At 39.1% G+C, this 14,654-nt stretch overlaps 2 pseudogenes; one reads left to right on the top strand and one right to left on the bottom strand.

Annotated features, from left to right (window-relative positions):
* Positions 1-2,328: 2,328 nt before the first annotated feature.
* LOC134913685 (5S ribosomal RNA) lies at positions 2,329-2,448 on the bottom strand (annotated as a pseudogene).
* Positions 2,449-4,679: 2,231 nt separating this feature from the next.
* Positions 4,680-4,799, top strand: LOC134913684 (5S ribosomal RNA; annotated as a pseudogene).
* The last annotated feature ends 9,855 nt before the right edge of the window (positions 4,800-14,654 follow it).

Raw genomic sequence — 14,654 nt, 5'->3', positions numbered from 1 at the left:
AGTTGGAAACAAAACTTTTCAGAAAAACAACGGCCACAAACACATTATTACATCAGACTAGTCATCATTTCCCACCCACGGTGGAAAATATACCGAAGGGAGAATTTTTGAGACTTCGTAGGAATTGCTCTGAAAATGCTGTTTTTAAAGAACAAAGTGACGAACTAACTAACAGGCTTAGACAAAGAGGGTATAGTCATAGATCCATAAAAAGAGCAAAGAGCTCTTTAAGGGATACCAATAGGGAAGTACTCATTTTCAGTCAGAAGAAAAATATAAATCAAATAGATGACAAACTAAGATTTGTCATGAATTTCAATCATGATTGGGACCGGATCAAGAGATGTATTCAAAAACATTGGCACATTCTTTTGTCAGACTGTGATTTATCGAAACATATTGGCACGAATGTTTCAATGAGTTGGCGGCGTGCCCCAAACCTACGAGACCATCTAGTGAAGAGCCATTACACTCGTATAGCCCCCAAACCACCAACCCTAGCCGGGTCTTTTCCCTGTGGTGCCTGTAAGGCATGCCAACATATGCATAGAACTAAAGAAGTGGTGGATAAATATGGCACCAAAAACAAAATCAAGGATTACATTAACTGCCGAACAACAGGTGTGATCTACTGTATCTCATGTGATTGTGGGATGCGTTATGTTGGTATGACCACCAGGATGATGAAACAGCGTATCCTGGAACACGTGGGAACAATTAGAAATGCTGCCCTGGATCTGAGCAGGGGAAAACAAATAACCACGGTGGCTAGGCATTTTAATTTTGTACACAAAGGAGACCTTAGAAATTTCAAAGCCTTTGGTTTAGAAAAAATACATCTTGGCATTAGGGGAGGTGATTTGACGAACGAGCTTTTGAAACGAGAAAGTTTCTGGACCTTCAGACTGGGTGCATTGGCACCAGATGGTCTAAATGAATACATCAACTATAGTGCTTTTATTTAAATATGGCCCCCTTCTCCTACCAGCGTACACCATATGTATCATCAATCTAGACTCACTGTTATCCTACCAGCCTATACCGTGTGTATCATCAATCTTTATTCACCTTTGTCTTTATTGATAGCCACGGCAACCTCTTATTTCTCTAAAATGTATGTATATTGTCTATGTGTGGAAATTCTATATAAAATGTGGAATTTCTTCGCGTATAAATAATGTACATACAAACTCTACACCCTCTGAATTCCCCTATGGATTCTAATGCATCGAAAGTCCCCAAAAAACTGCTCAGTACTTTTGATTTAATATGTCAGAAATAAGAAATCAGTCAACTGATGTGGTTTTGGTGAAATTAGAGGTAGCAACAAATTTTAGCTGAAATTTCATATGACTACAAGCTTATTGGAGTTTGATGAAATGCTTTAAATTATTTTATTATATATATATATATATATATATATATATTTATATTTTTCTTTTTTGAAAAAACGTTTTCTGTTTGGAAACTACCTCTTCCTATGGGGAGTCTGTTACTGTGATAAAATTACTGAAGAATTTATGTCCTCTGTAACATATAATTTTCTACTCAGGGAATTTCCAGAGCAAGATATGACTGTACACAAACCGTTAGTACTCAGTTTATTATGTTTGGAGCAACAATACCGGTAACATAAAAGTTATATAAAGGGAATGTTTCTAACAACTACTTGAACTTCCAAGAAAGGGGTTTGTGGGAGCCGCACCGGTCTAGCAACAATTTTTGTACGAAAAGCAATCTGAGTAATGTCCTCTGAGAAACTGAAATTTATGTTATAGAATTGCTTCAGATTAAGGTAACTGTGCATATAGAAAGATAGTATGTCTTTTAAGGAGCACTAAATATAGTTACCATTCAGTGGTGCTCCCATGAGTCAGAAATATATTGAGAAAAAGTACCAAATAAGAGAAATGGAAAAAGAAGTAGACTCTTGTTTGGGAGCACTCTAACTCAGAGGAACTAGGTTGTATACATGTTTTAAACTGGTAAAATCATGATTTTAATAGATTCTTTAAAAATATATAGAATTATCGGAGTTCAAAGCTTATTCTATGTGATTCAAGACTATTGTGCAAAAAATATCTATATCAATTTAGTAAATAATTAGCGAAAATTGCTATAATATAATGTAAGCCGGAAAAGCTTTAGAATTCACAAAAAAGGGGGGGGGGGAAACACCTACTAGTCTCAATGGTGTCTGTCAAGTGCATATATGACCATCATTCATACTGCAAAAATCCCAAATGGAAAAAGTAGTTGCAGGGAATTAAATCATAGGCCATATGAATCCGAATACCCATCTGTGACTTAGAATTGGGCAGCAAAATTTATTTGCAGTACCAGGATGTTCCAAGGTGGTCTCCCATCCGAGTACTGGTCCGGCCCTCCACTGCTTAGCTTCCAAGATCGGAAGAGATTGGGCATCTCCAGTGGGGTATGTCCGCAATTTCTTAAGCTAGCCCTTTCATTTGTCACTTTATATTGGAAATGGAATCGTTCATATTTTCAACAAGAAAAATGAAAGAAGGACAGACACACATGTGAATGGCAGGCTCAAAAAGTGCAGATTGGATATGACAATTGTATGGCAAACAAGTATCAAGGCCATAAATAACCAATCAAGGTGAATCCTTCCTTATTTGTATTGTACTATACACCAGTCAATTGTATATAGATAACAAAATCATTCTTGGTTGTGCTGTCTAAATAAGACAGTAATAAGCATAAATGAATCACCAAGAAAGAATAGGGGAATTACTACAAAGAATCCTTTATAGTTAGTGGGTTAGTATCTGTGTTTTTCTCACAACCAAAGATCCACCATTGGTATACAAAATCTCTGAAATAAACAAAAATGAGAACAAATATTGTAGTATCAGGGTATTCCAAAGTGGTCTCATCCAAGTACCAAACCTGTCCACCGCTATATAGCATAAATGCTCAGATGCAATTAAGCACCATTCGTGGAATACATCTGCAATTAGATGCTTGTCACTGATTGGTATGGTCACCTTCAATCATAGTTTTTGGAAAAAGCATATGTTAGAAGGGCAAATAATAATTAGATGAGTATACCATATATGTGTACCTATGCAGGGTATGCAGTTGGTTAATTACCACAGCATTTAGCATATTACCCTGCAAAAGAGTATATGGTCAGAACACAGCAGGTGTAAGCTTGTAAGGCAAAACCATCAAACACATATTGATCCAAGCCTAAAAGACTTGGTAATGTAAGAATAATATTACCACTAACCAGTAATGTAGCAGAGAGCTTATTTGCTAATCACCCTAGATAAAGATTGTTAAATAAATAAAACATGACAGGTGCTATTGTACCAGACACTTGGTTAATTTCATACAATACCAAACTGTAGACTTTGATATCCCAGGTTTTCTCGTGCAGGCAGTGGGAATGTGAACAGCGGGATAGGTGCAGCTGATCCCCGCTGCTCCTGCCCGAAATCGAGCTCCAGCGGATGGGGGGAATATCGCTGCGTCCCACCGTATTTCCCCGCTAGCGAGTTCCAGACACTAGGGGATAGTTTGTGTGAGTATCCACCTCACTTGTGCCCGTAGACGAGCTCCGGCGGGTGGGGGTAGCCGCTAACTTCCGCGGCTTGTATGGTTGCCTGGTAACAGGCTGTGATGGTCCGGCTCGATTTCGGGCAGGAGCAGCGGGGATCAGCTGCACCTATCCCGCTGTTCACATTCCCACTGCCTGCACGAGAAAACCTGGGATATCAAAGTCTACAGTTTGGTATTGTATGAAATTAACCAAGTGTCTGGTACAATAGCACCTGTCATGTTTTATTTATTTAACAATCTTTATCTAGGGTGATTAGCAAATAAGCTCTCTGCTACATTACTGGTTAGTGGTAATATTATTCTTACATTACCAAGTCTTTTAGGCTTGGATCAATATGTGTTTGATGGTTTTGCCTTACAAGCTTACACCTGCTGTGTTCTGACCATATACTCTTTTGCAGGGTAATATGCTAAATGCTGTGGTAATTAACCAACTGCATACCCTGCATAGGTACACATATATGGTATACTCATCTAATTATTATTTGCCCTTCTAACATATGCTTTTTCCAAAAACTATGATTGAAGGTGACCATACCAATCAGTGACAAGCATCTAATTGCAGATGTATTCCACGAATGGTGCTTAATTGCATCTGAGCATTTATGCTATATAGCGGTGGACAGGTTTGGTACTTGGATGAGACCACTTTGGAATACCCTGATACTACAATATTTGTTCTCATTTTTGTTTATTTCAGAGATTTTGTATACCAATGGTGGATCTTTGGTTGTGAGAAAAACACAGATACTAACCCACTAACTATAAAGGATTCTTTGTAGTAATTCCCCTATTCTTTCTTGGTGATTCATTTATGCTTATTACTGTCTTATTTAGACAGCACAACCAAGAATGATTTTGTTATCTATATACAATTGACTGGTGTATAGTACAATACAAATAAGGAAGGATTCACCTTGATTGGATATTTATGGCCTTGATACTTGTTTGCCATACAATTGTCATATCCAATCTGCACTTTTTGAGCCTGCCATTCACATGTGTGTCTGTCCTTCTTTCATTTTTCTTGTTGAAAATATGAACGATTCCATTTCCAATATAAAGTGACAAATGAAAGGGCTAGCTTAAGAAATTGCGGACATACCCCACTGGAGATGCCCAATCTCTTCCGATCTTGGAAGCTAAGCAGTGGAGGGCCGGACCAGTACTCGGATGGGAGACCACCTTGGAACATCCTGGTACTGCAAATAAATTTTGCTGCCCAATTCTAAGTCACAGATGGGTACTCGGATTCATATGGCCTATGATTTAATTCCCTGCAACTACTTTTTCCATTTGGGATTTTTGCAGTATGAATGATGGTCATATATTCACTTGACAGACACCATTGAGACTAGTAGGTGTTTCCCCCCCCCCTTTTTTGTGAATTCTAAAGCTTTTCCGGCTTACATTATATTATAGCAATTTTCGCTAATTATTTACTAAATTGATATAGATATTTTTTGCACAATAGTCTTGAATCACATAGAATAAGCTTTGAACTCCGATAATTCTATATATTTTTAAAGAATCTATTAAAATCATGATTTTACCAGTTTAAAACATGTATACAACCTAGTTCCTCTGAGTTAGAGTGCTCCCAAACAAGAGTCTACTTCGTTTTCCATTTCTCTTATTTGGTACTTTTTCTCAACTACTTGAACTTAGCAGAATATTAAATGGTGCCTGGTAATTTAACTCCCACATATGTGTAAGCATATGACACAGAATGGGGGTATAAAATTTGTCCAAACAATCCTTGCTTTGGAAAGGGTAATCAGTGTTTGGAATATCCACAGGAGCTGACGATTAGGTCATGATTGAGTGAACACTGAAAGTTTAACATACATCCTGTTTTATTGGTTGGTACTGACGTCAATCACTCACACTAATCAATGAAAGGATGAATAAGCCAATATAATGACTGCTAGTGAGAGTCTCTCTTTTGATGCCAGATAGTGCAGTGAAGTGAGCAAGCCTACGGGTGAAACGCGTTTTGGCACGGCTGGAATCAGCATGGCAATGTCGCCTTGTGAAAGTTAGAATCACTGGTCCTACAACCAACATACGCTGCTCCGTCCAGAAGTCCTGCTGCCTTTAGAACGGTAATCTTCCTATTTTCAGCTAGCTCTCATCCACGGATTGCGGTGCAGCGTCCTTGCTCTGTCCTATGATATCAAGGCGCTGCAACCGCTCTAACGTGGAAAGCAGCACAGCTACTAATCTTTTTTCCGGCCAGTAATACCCGAAGCGCTGCTGTTTTCATATTTGCCGTCCGCTGCACCGGTCCTAGTGACCAGAGTACATGACGAAAAGAGATCTCAGCGGCTGGACTGGGTAGGCGGTCATAAAAACTTTTCATTCTGGCTGGGTTTTCTGCTACTTTTTAGCCCAACACATATTGTTCAGTGACCTATGGTCAAATGTTAGAGAAAATAATGAGTTATGTTAAGTGAGCCTAACAATATTAGTATACCGACAAAGTATACCTGAAAATAAATTTGGGAAAGTACTTTGCAATAGCCTGTGTGGAGAACGGCTTTTTTGGTAAATGCATTTTTATGTGAGAATGTGCACGGCACTGGTTTAACATTGAACCACTCCCTATCATCTCCCTGCAATTACCCGAAAATTAAACAGGCAGGAATTGTACTCAATTTCGGTTAACACTCATCCCTGGATTGCGGTGCAGTGTCCTGCAATGTCCTAGGATATCGAGACATTCCATCCGCTCTAACAGGGAAAGCAGTACGGCCACTTATCCTCTTTCTGGTCAGAAATTTCAAGGTCGCTGCCCTCTCATCCACCGGCCGCTGAGCTAACAAAAACCTTGAGCTCATGACGGTGAGACAGTAGAAGCAATGTACCATGGCATACTGATCATCTTTTTTACTCTTTCCTTTTTTCTCTTTATACCAACTATTTATGTCGGGCTACTAATGAGCGCATAAGATACCATATAAATATGATGGGCATTCTGCATCTCTCAACACTGTATATATACCATTTGGGCAAAATTTGAATTTTTATAATTATACATGTGTTTGAGAATATAGGAGCTGACGTTCGGTAAATCAATACCTATTCATGATAAGGTTGTTTAAACAGTGAGAGATCATAATTGGTTTTAAAAAAATCTGAATAAAAATAAAAACAAGCTCCTCGGTGAGCAATCAGTGTTCTCTGAACCAATAAGCTCCATAGTGAGCAATCAGTGTTCTTTGAACTCCTTGTGATAGACAAGTTTTGTTTCATGGCAAAGACACAAATGAAATGTGGGATGCTTTAAAAAGGTTGCTCGATAGCAAAATTCACAAATTCATTCCCATGAGCAGTAAACGCAGGAGTACTAAACTCAAACCAACGTGGCTTAATAAGGAGGTCAAAGAAGCAATGGCTAAAAAGAGGCATGCTTTCAAAGCATTTAAATCTATTGGAGGGGAGGAGTCATTCCAGTACTACAAGGAATGGACTAAAAGACGCAAAACAGTAATGAGCAGCTAAAATTGTAAACGAAAAGCAAAGTGAGTAAAACCAATCCTAATAAGTTTTATAAATACATAAACAGTAAAAGTTTAAAAAAGGTAAATGTAGGCCCATTAAAAGATGAACTAGGAGCCTTGATAAATGATGACAAAATAAAAGCGGAAATACATGACTCTTGGCTAGATGCTTGCTTAAGTGAGGAAACAGTCCTGGAGAGACTAAGCAACATTAAGATTAATAAATCACCTGGCCTAGATGGTTTTCACCTGAGGGTTATTATGGTGCATAGGTCACAGCTAGCAAGACTCCTATACTTGATTTTCTATAGTTCAATTAGATCAGGCATGGTACCTAAGGATTGGTGTATAGCTGAGGTAGTGCCGTTATTTAAAAAGGGAACTAAAAATCATCCAGGTAACTATAGAACAGTTAGTTTAACCTCTATAATGGTAACAAAATTGGAAGGAATTTTGAGGGATAGCATAGAGGATTATCTGCAGACTAATAAGATTATTAGTTGAGAACAGGAAAAGAAAGAGTCAGCATGGGTTTGTGAGGGACAGATCATGTCAAACTAACTTAATTAGCTTCTATGAGGAAGTTAGCGAGAATCTTAACCAGGGAAAAGCAGTGGATGTGGTCTATTTAGATTTTGCAAAAGTATTTGATACAGTGTTTCACATGAGACTGATCATCAAATTAAGGGAGCTTGGCCAAGAAAATACTATTTGTACATGGATAAGTAACTGGCTGGAAAACAGGGTACAACGAGTAGTGGTCAATGGGATATTCTCCAGCTGGGCACCAGTAGTCAACGGAATTCCACAAGGGTCCGTACTCGGCCCACTACTGTTCAATATATTTATTAATGATCTAGGAATAGGCCTGGAAAACACAGTGTCAATCTTTGCAAATGATACTACACTGTGTAAGGTAATTAATTCGGAAATTGATGTGGAGTCTCTACAGAATTACTTGTTTAAACTTGAAACCTGGGCGGCTAAATGGAGAATGAGGTTCAGTATAGAAAAATTAGAAGTTATGCATGTTGGGATAAAAAACAAACTTGCATTCTACACATTAAATGGGGAAAATATAGGGGTAACAGTACTGGAAAAAGATTTGGGGTGCTCATAGATAATAGGCTTAATAACAGTACAGAATGTCAAAATGCAGCACAGAAAGGCAAGTAAAGTGCTTGCGTGCATAAAATGGGGCATTGAGACAGGGGACGAGGAAGTAATCCTGCCGCTGTACAAATCAATGGTATGTCCGAACCTGGAATATTGTGTTCAGTTTTGGGCACCACATTATAAAAAAAGATATCGGGGGAGTTTAAAGGTGAGCTGCTAATTTTATTAAAGGGTTAGAGTCACTGGAGTATGAGGAAAGGCTTACTAGGCCTTTCCTCATACTAGGCCTCTTACTAGGAGACACTATTAATATCTTCAAAGATGTAAAATGTCATTACAAGGAGTTAGTAGAGGATTTGTTTATTAAAGGAAATCTGTATAGGACACGTGGGCACTCGCTTAGGCTGGATGATAGAAAATTATGTACACAACGTAGGAAAGGGTTCTTCACAGTAAGGGCAATAAAGATTTGGAACTCCCTGCCGGAGAAGGTAATAATGGTGGACTCTGTAAATGCATTTAAAAATGGACTGGACAAATTTCTAACTGAAAAAAGTATCCAAGGCTATAGCATTTAATATATTGACATTAATTTTCTGGGAGTGATACGAATTATAGTTGTTAACTGGTACAATACCATTACTTGAGCAGGTACATTATAAGGTGCACAGCTTAATACAGAATACAGGTAGAACCCGATGGGCATTTTGCCTCTTTTCATTCTCATTAACTATGTTACAACCATCTCTGCAGCAATCCACCAATCAAGCCTGTATGGTAGAGTGGCCAGGCACAAGCCACTCCTTAGTAAAAAGCACACGGCAGCCCACCTGGAGGTTGCCAAAATGCACCTGAAGGACTCTCAGACCATGAGAAACAAAATTCTCTGGTCTGATGATACAAAGATTGAATTCTTTGGCGTGAATGCCAGGCATCATGTTTGGAGGAAACCAGATACCGCTCATCACAATGCCAATACCATCCCTACAGTAAAGCATGGTGGTGGCAGCATCATGCTGTGGGGATGTTTTTCAGCAGCAGGAACTGGGATACTAATCAGGATAGAGAGAAACATGAATGCAGCAATGTGCAGAGACATCCTTGATTAAAACATGCTACAGAGCGATCTTGACCTCAGACTGGGCCGAGAGTTCATCTTTCAGCAGCACAACAACCCTAAGCACACAGACAAGATATTAAAGGAGTGGCTTCAGGACAACTCTGTGAATGTCCTTGAGTGGCCCAGCCAGAGTCCAGACTTGAATACGATAGAAAATCTCTGTAGAGATCTGAAAATGGCTGTGCACCGACGCCTACCATCAAGCCTGATGGAGCTTAAGAGGTGCTGCAAAGAGGAATAGTCGAAACTGGCCAAAGATAGGTGTGCCAAGCTTGTGACATCATATTCAAAAATACTGTAACTGCTGCCAAAGTTGCATCAACAAAGTATTGAGCAAAGGCTGTGAATACTTATGTCATGTGATTTCTTAATTTTTTTATTTTTAATAAATTAACAAAAATCTCAAACTTTTTTCATGTTGTCATTATGGGTATTGTGTGTACAATTTTGAGGGGCAAAAAAAATTAATTCCATTTTGGAATAAGGCTGTAACATAACAAAATGTGAAAAAAGTGAAGCACTGTGAATACTTTCTGGATGCACTGTAAGTCCCTGCAGTGATAAATCGGGCGCCATTTCACAGCAGACGCCAGAGAGTTGTGTGCTGATGATGATCTGTGCTGACCTACAGTATCTGTCCATCCACTCCAGTGCTGAGAGGAACTACCTGTTCAGTATCCACCCACTCTAGTGCTGCTGAGCTGACCTATCTGTCCAATGTCCATCCACTCCAGTGCTGCTGAGCTGATCTATCTGTCCAGTGTCTATCCACTCCAGTGCTGCTGAGCTGACCTGTACAGTGAGGATGTGGTTAATATGCCAGCTGTCGTGATCCTGGCAGTCAGCAAACTGATGCCGGAATCCCAATAGCCGTCATTATGCAGATGGCGTAATCCCGACAGGGTCAGGAGACAGATGTCAGAATCAGCTGGCATCCCAACCTTAAGTATAGTGGGTGGGTTAGGGCCAGAGGAGGGGGAGGTTAAGTTTAGGCGCCACCCGAAGGAGTTAGGTATAGGCTGAGGGAGGGTTGTTAGGGTTATGCTGCAGGGAGGGGGGTTGGAGGGGGGTTAGGTTTACGCACCATCGAGGAGAGGTTAGGTTTAGGCACTAAAGGGGGAGGGTTAGGGTTAGGCTGCAGTGAAGGGGGCTGGGTTTAGGCACCACTGGGGGTAGAGTCAGTGTTAGGCATAGGTAAATTAGGCAATTGCTTAGATTTATATTGGTGGTTTGTGGGTGCCAGGGCACCCATATGCCTGAAAGCTCTGATCGGATGGCAGCTGACAGAGCAGCTCACACAGCGGGAGCTCCGGGGCATGTGCAGAAATGCGGTGCTGCTGCTGGAAATAAACATTCAGGAGTTTAGGGAGAGAGGCTGCCTGTCAGTTACAAATATGGCTACATTGGTCCTGGTCCTGGAGTAGGGCTGCTGTGCATGCCCAGCCACAGCAGCTCCTCCTCCCATGGACAGACTCCAGGAAGTCTGCCAGCCACCACCACCATATTTTATTACTAAGGAGAAATAATGTGAGTACACTTGCACTACTGTGTGGTGTCATTTGAATTGGGGATACTACTGTGTGGACACACCCTTTCCCAGCAAGAACATGCCTCTTTTTTGAGTTGTGCACCTTTGGCATACACTGTACCCCTGAGGAAGGATGCACAATCTGAAATGCGTTGGTGCAGACACCACCTCTAAGGACTGCATTTCTATTCCTGGGTGAGGATTGATGACCATCTGGTGTGGGGTCTTTCACTAAAGATTTATTTTGATGAGCGCAACACCATACATATTAGTGAGTGTATTTCTGATGGAAAGCTTAATGCATGATGAGTATAAACAGAATTAGTGAAGGGTACAAAAGCCCCAAAGAAACATTTTGGTGCACGCATCTCATTGTATTGAGGTGAGTTCTGGAGATGATCACTGGATGTAAAAAAAAGTGTTGTTAACCACCATTAATGAGGTTTCTTTGTTGTTCTTTTTCCTTGCTGGAGATTTTAGAAAGAGTCTCCGGAGGAATTCCGTAAAAAGGAAAAGAGGAACATTTTCTGTATTTCTAACAGTGCTTGTGGACCATCCACATTATATATTTTAGATTACAGTACAGGCAGTTAGGAAGTTATTGTTTATTATTTTTTTTATAGTGTAGGAACATAGTTACAACATTTATTTGTTTATCACACTGGTTCTTCTGCGTAATCCTAAGTGTCACCAGGGTTGCATGATTTAAATCAAATGATTAAATCAATGATTTAAATCAAATGATTAAATCAACGATTTAAATCAAATGATTAAATCATGATTTAAATAAAAACATTAAAAAAACCTACAACTTTTTCTTGTTCTTTTTCTTTTGCTCAGTTGGGGAGAATAATGGATGGTGTACAGTATAGGAGATTCTACCAAGTATATACTACCAAGTTACATATGCTGGAATACTATGGCAGACTGTTTGGAGTCCTTTCTGAAAAACTGGCCCATTCTTGTTAGAGTATGTGATGAAAACAAAGATTATATCCCACAAGACATTATTAACAAAGTTAATAACTTTGGTATTAAGCGGAGTGCTGAAGATTATTTGGCTCAACTGAAACCTGTATCTGTTGCTCTGGATCATGCACAAAGACACAACTGTACAATCAGTGATGTCGTACAAGTGTGGAAGAAGCTGTCAGATGATCTTGAAGAGATTGGACACTACAGCAATGTAGTAAAGATGGCAAAGGCAAGAGCTAAAATTGCACTCACAGATGCCCACTTGCTGGCTAATCTACTTGATCCTCGGTACAGGGGAAAAAAGCTTAGTCCTGCTGAAATTGAACTGCTATAGAGTTTTCTCATGTCAATAATCGTCAACTTATGCCGGTCATCATCAACTTTCGTGCATTCATGAAACTATTTGCACCATACATGTTTGAAGTGGACACTTTACGACAAGTATCTCCTCTAGCCTGGTGGATGTCTTACGCAGCTCAACTTCAGTTAGATACTTCTGTAGTAAATCTTCTGAAGCAGATGCTCATCGCAATTTCATCAAGTGCAGAAATTTAAAGGATTTTTTCAACGTACGGTTTTGTACAATCCAAAACACTCAACAGATTAGGAAATGAAAAAGCAGCTAAGCGGGTTGTATGCTACAGAGTCTTTTCTGTTGAGGACAAATGTAAGGTCATGGAAAAAGACATGTACATGTTTGACTCATACTCAAACAACTGATTGAGTGAAAATCAGAGCCTAATTGTACTTCTTGATGCAACTGTATAGTGTGTATTTATTCTATTACTGTGTTCATTGTGTTACTGTTCTCACTTCAAAAATTGTTCATATATTACTAAAACAAGGTGTAAACATCTAAAATTAAACAGTTTACTTAAAAAAAGTTAATTAAAAAATCCTATTTAAATCCCCAAAATCTGATTTAAATCAATAAAAACTGATTAAAATCAAATAAATCTGATTTTTTTTTTAAATTAGATTTTTATGCAACAGTGAGTGTAACACTGGTGTTGTAATGTACGTCACTGCCCACAGTGCAGCTGCAGCCCAGTGCTAATATATTTTTTGTACAACTGGTTTGTGGTGTAGGTGCCGTGCCCCACTGCCTAGAAATTTTATTTTGTACAACATGCATTCACGTCACATAAATATGAGCAATGTGAGTCCACAGTGTGAGTTGTAATTTGTGAAAAAAGTTCAAATAAATAAAAAAAAATTACAACTTGTGTGTTATGTAGGTGCTGTACCCCACTGCGTTCACATAAATATAAGCATTGAGAGTCCGCAATGTGAGTTGTCATTTACAAACAATATTTATGTAAACAAATGCTAAAGGTTTTTTTATACAACTTGTGTGTGGTGTAGTAGCCATATCCAACTAGGATCACATAAATATAAGAGTCAATATAAATATACCAAAAAAATAATCAGGTACCCAAGGCGCAAACACACTTATGCAGCCATTTCAGAATGAAAGGGCCACTTAACCCTTAAACAGAATACAATAGAAAAGAAAATCCTCAAATAAAAAGCGCTCAGTGCTGTTTCATATAGTTATCAAATAATGATAGTATGGTACTTAGTGTACATGTATGGAGTGAAAAATTTCCAATTCAAATGTCTCTCCTCCCGATGCTATCCTTCTGTTCTGATATGGAATAATCTTCTATCCAAAGAGGTATCTCGTGGTGATATACAATAAAAAACAATAATACATCATAGTGCAATATGTCCTTAAAATCCATAAGATATCATAAACTCTCAAACTTCTATTTTCAAATCCACTGAGCATGCGATGCGTACCCCACTCACAATAGGTCGTGTATAAATCTGCACATAAAGGTATCTTTATCTGTATAAGTAAAACGATTTTTCGTGACTAGTGATGCGTACCGTACTCACTCATTAACGGACATTGATCCTCATATCACAGTTTCTTTATGGACTGCTTAGCAGCATCCCCCTCTCCATATGCAAAAGTGTGGAAGTGAAGGTATAATTAAAAGTAGAATTTTATTTAAAAAAAATATAAAAATATATACAAAGGCAAGTGACACACACATATAGTGCTCTCTGGGATGGAATATGAAACACTGGTAAAGCCGTCGGCCGAAAATGGCAGTGGCCAGCCTGATGTTGAACCCAATTCCAGCCTCAAGAGGAAAAATATTAGTGTGTCTCGCCTGCACTCTACCAACGCATTTCTAACCACTAGACAAAGACCCCTAGCAGTTAGAAACGCATTGGAAGTGTGCAGGCGAGACACACTAATATTTTTCCTCTTGAGGCTGGAATTGGGTTCAACATCAGGCTGGCCACTGCCATTTTTGGCCGACGGCTTTACCAGTGTTTCATATTCCATTCCAGAGAGCACTATATGTGTGTGTCACTTGCTTTTGTATATATTTTTATATATTTTTTTAATAAAATTCTACTTTTAATTATATCTTCACTTCCACACTTTTTTCACATGGAGAGCGGGATGCTGCTAAGCAGTCCATAAAGAAACCGTGATATGAGGATCAACGTCCGTGAATGAGTGAGTAGGGTACGCATTTATGAAATTTAATTAACAAAATTATAATAATTTGTTGGAATTAACACCCTCATCATCAACCTCCTCATAAGTGATCAGAGGTAGTCCTTAAAAAAGAAATTGTTTTGTGTGGGGGGGGGCAAACAAACCAAGCACTTCAGCCACACAAGTGGCAGTCCCTGTCCCTGACACTGTGCATGTCCTTTATAATATACAGCATGGATGGGAGGGCTATAGGACAATTTCACCTTGCACTGCTTTTCCTTTAATTATGGCTGTTAGTTGCCT

This window comes from Pseudophryne corroboree, chromosome 4, assembly GCF_028390025.1.
Source record: "Pseudophryne corroboree isolate aPseCor3 chromosome 4, aPseCor3.hap2, whole genome shotgun sequence".
In the NCBI taxonomy this organism is placed as follows: domain Eukaryota; kingdom Metazoa; phylum Chordata; class Amphibia; order Anura; family Myobatrachidae; genus Pseudophryne; species Pseudophryne corroboree.
This window is presented reverse-complemented; position numbering and strand designations above follow the sequence as displayed.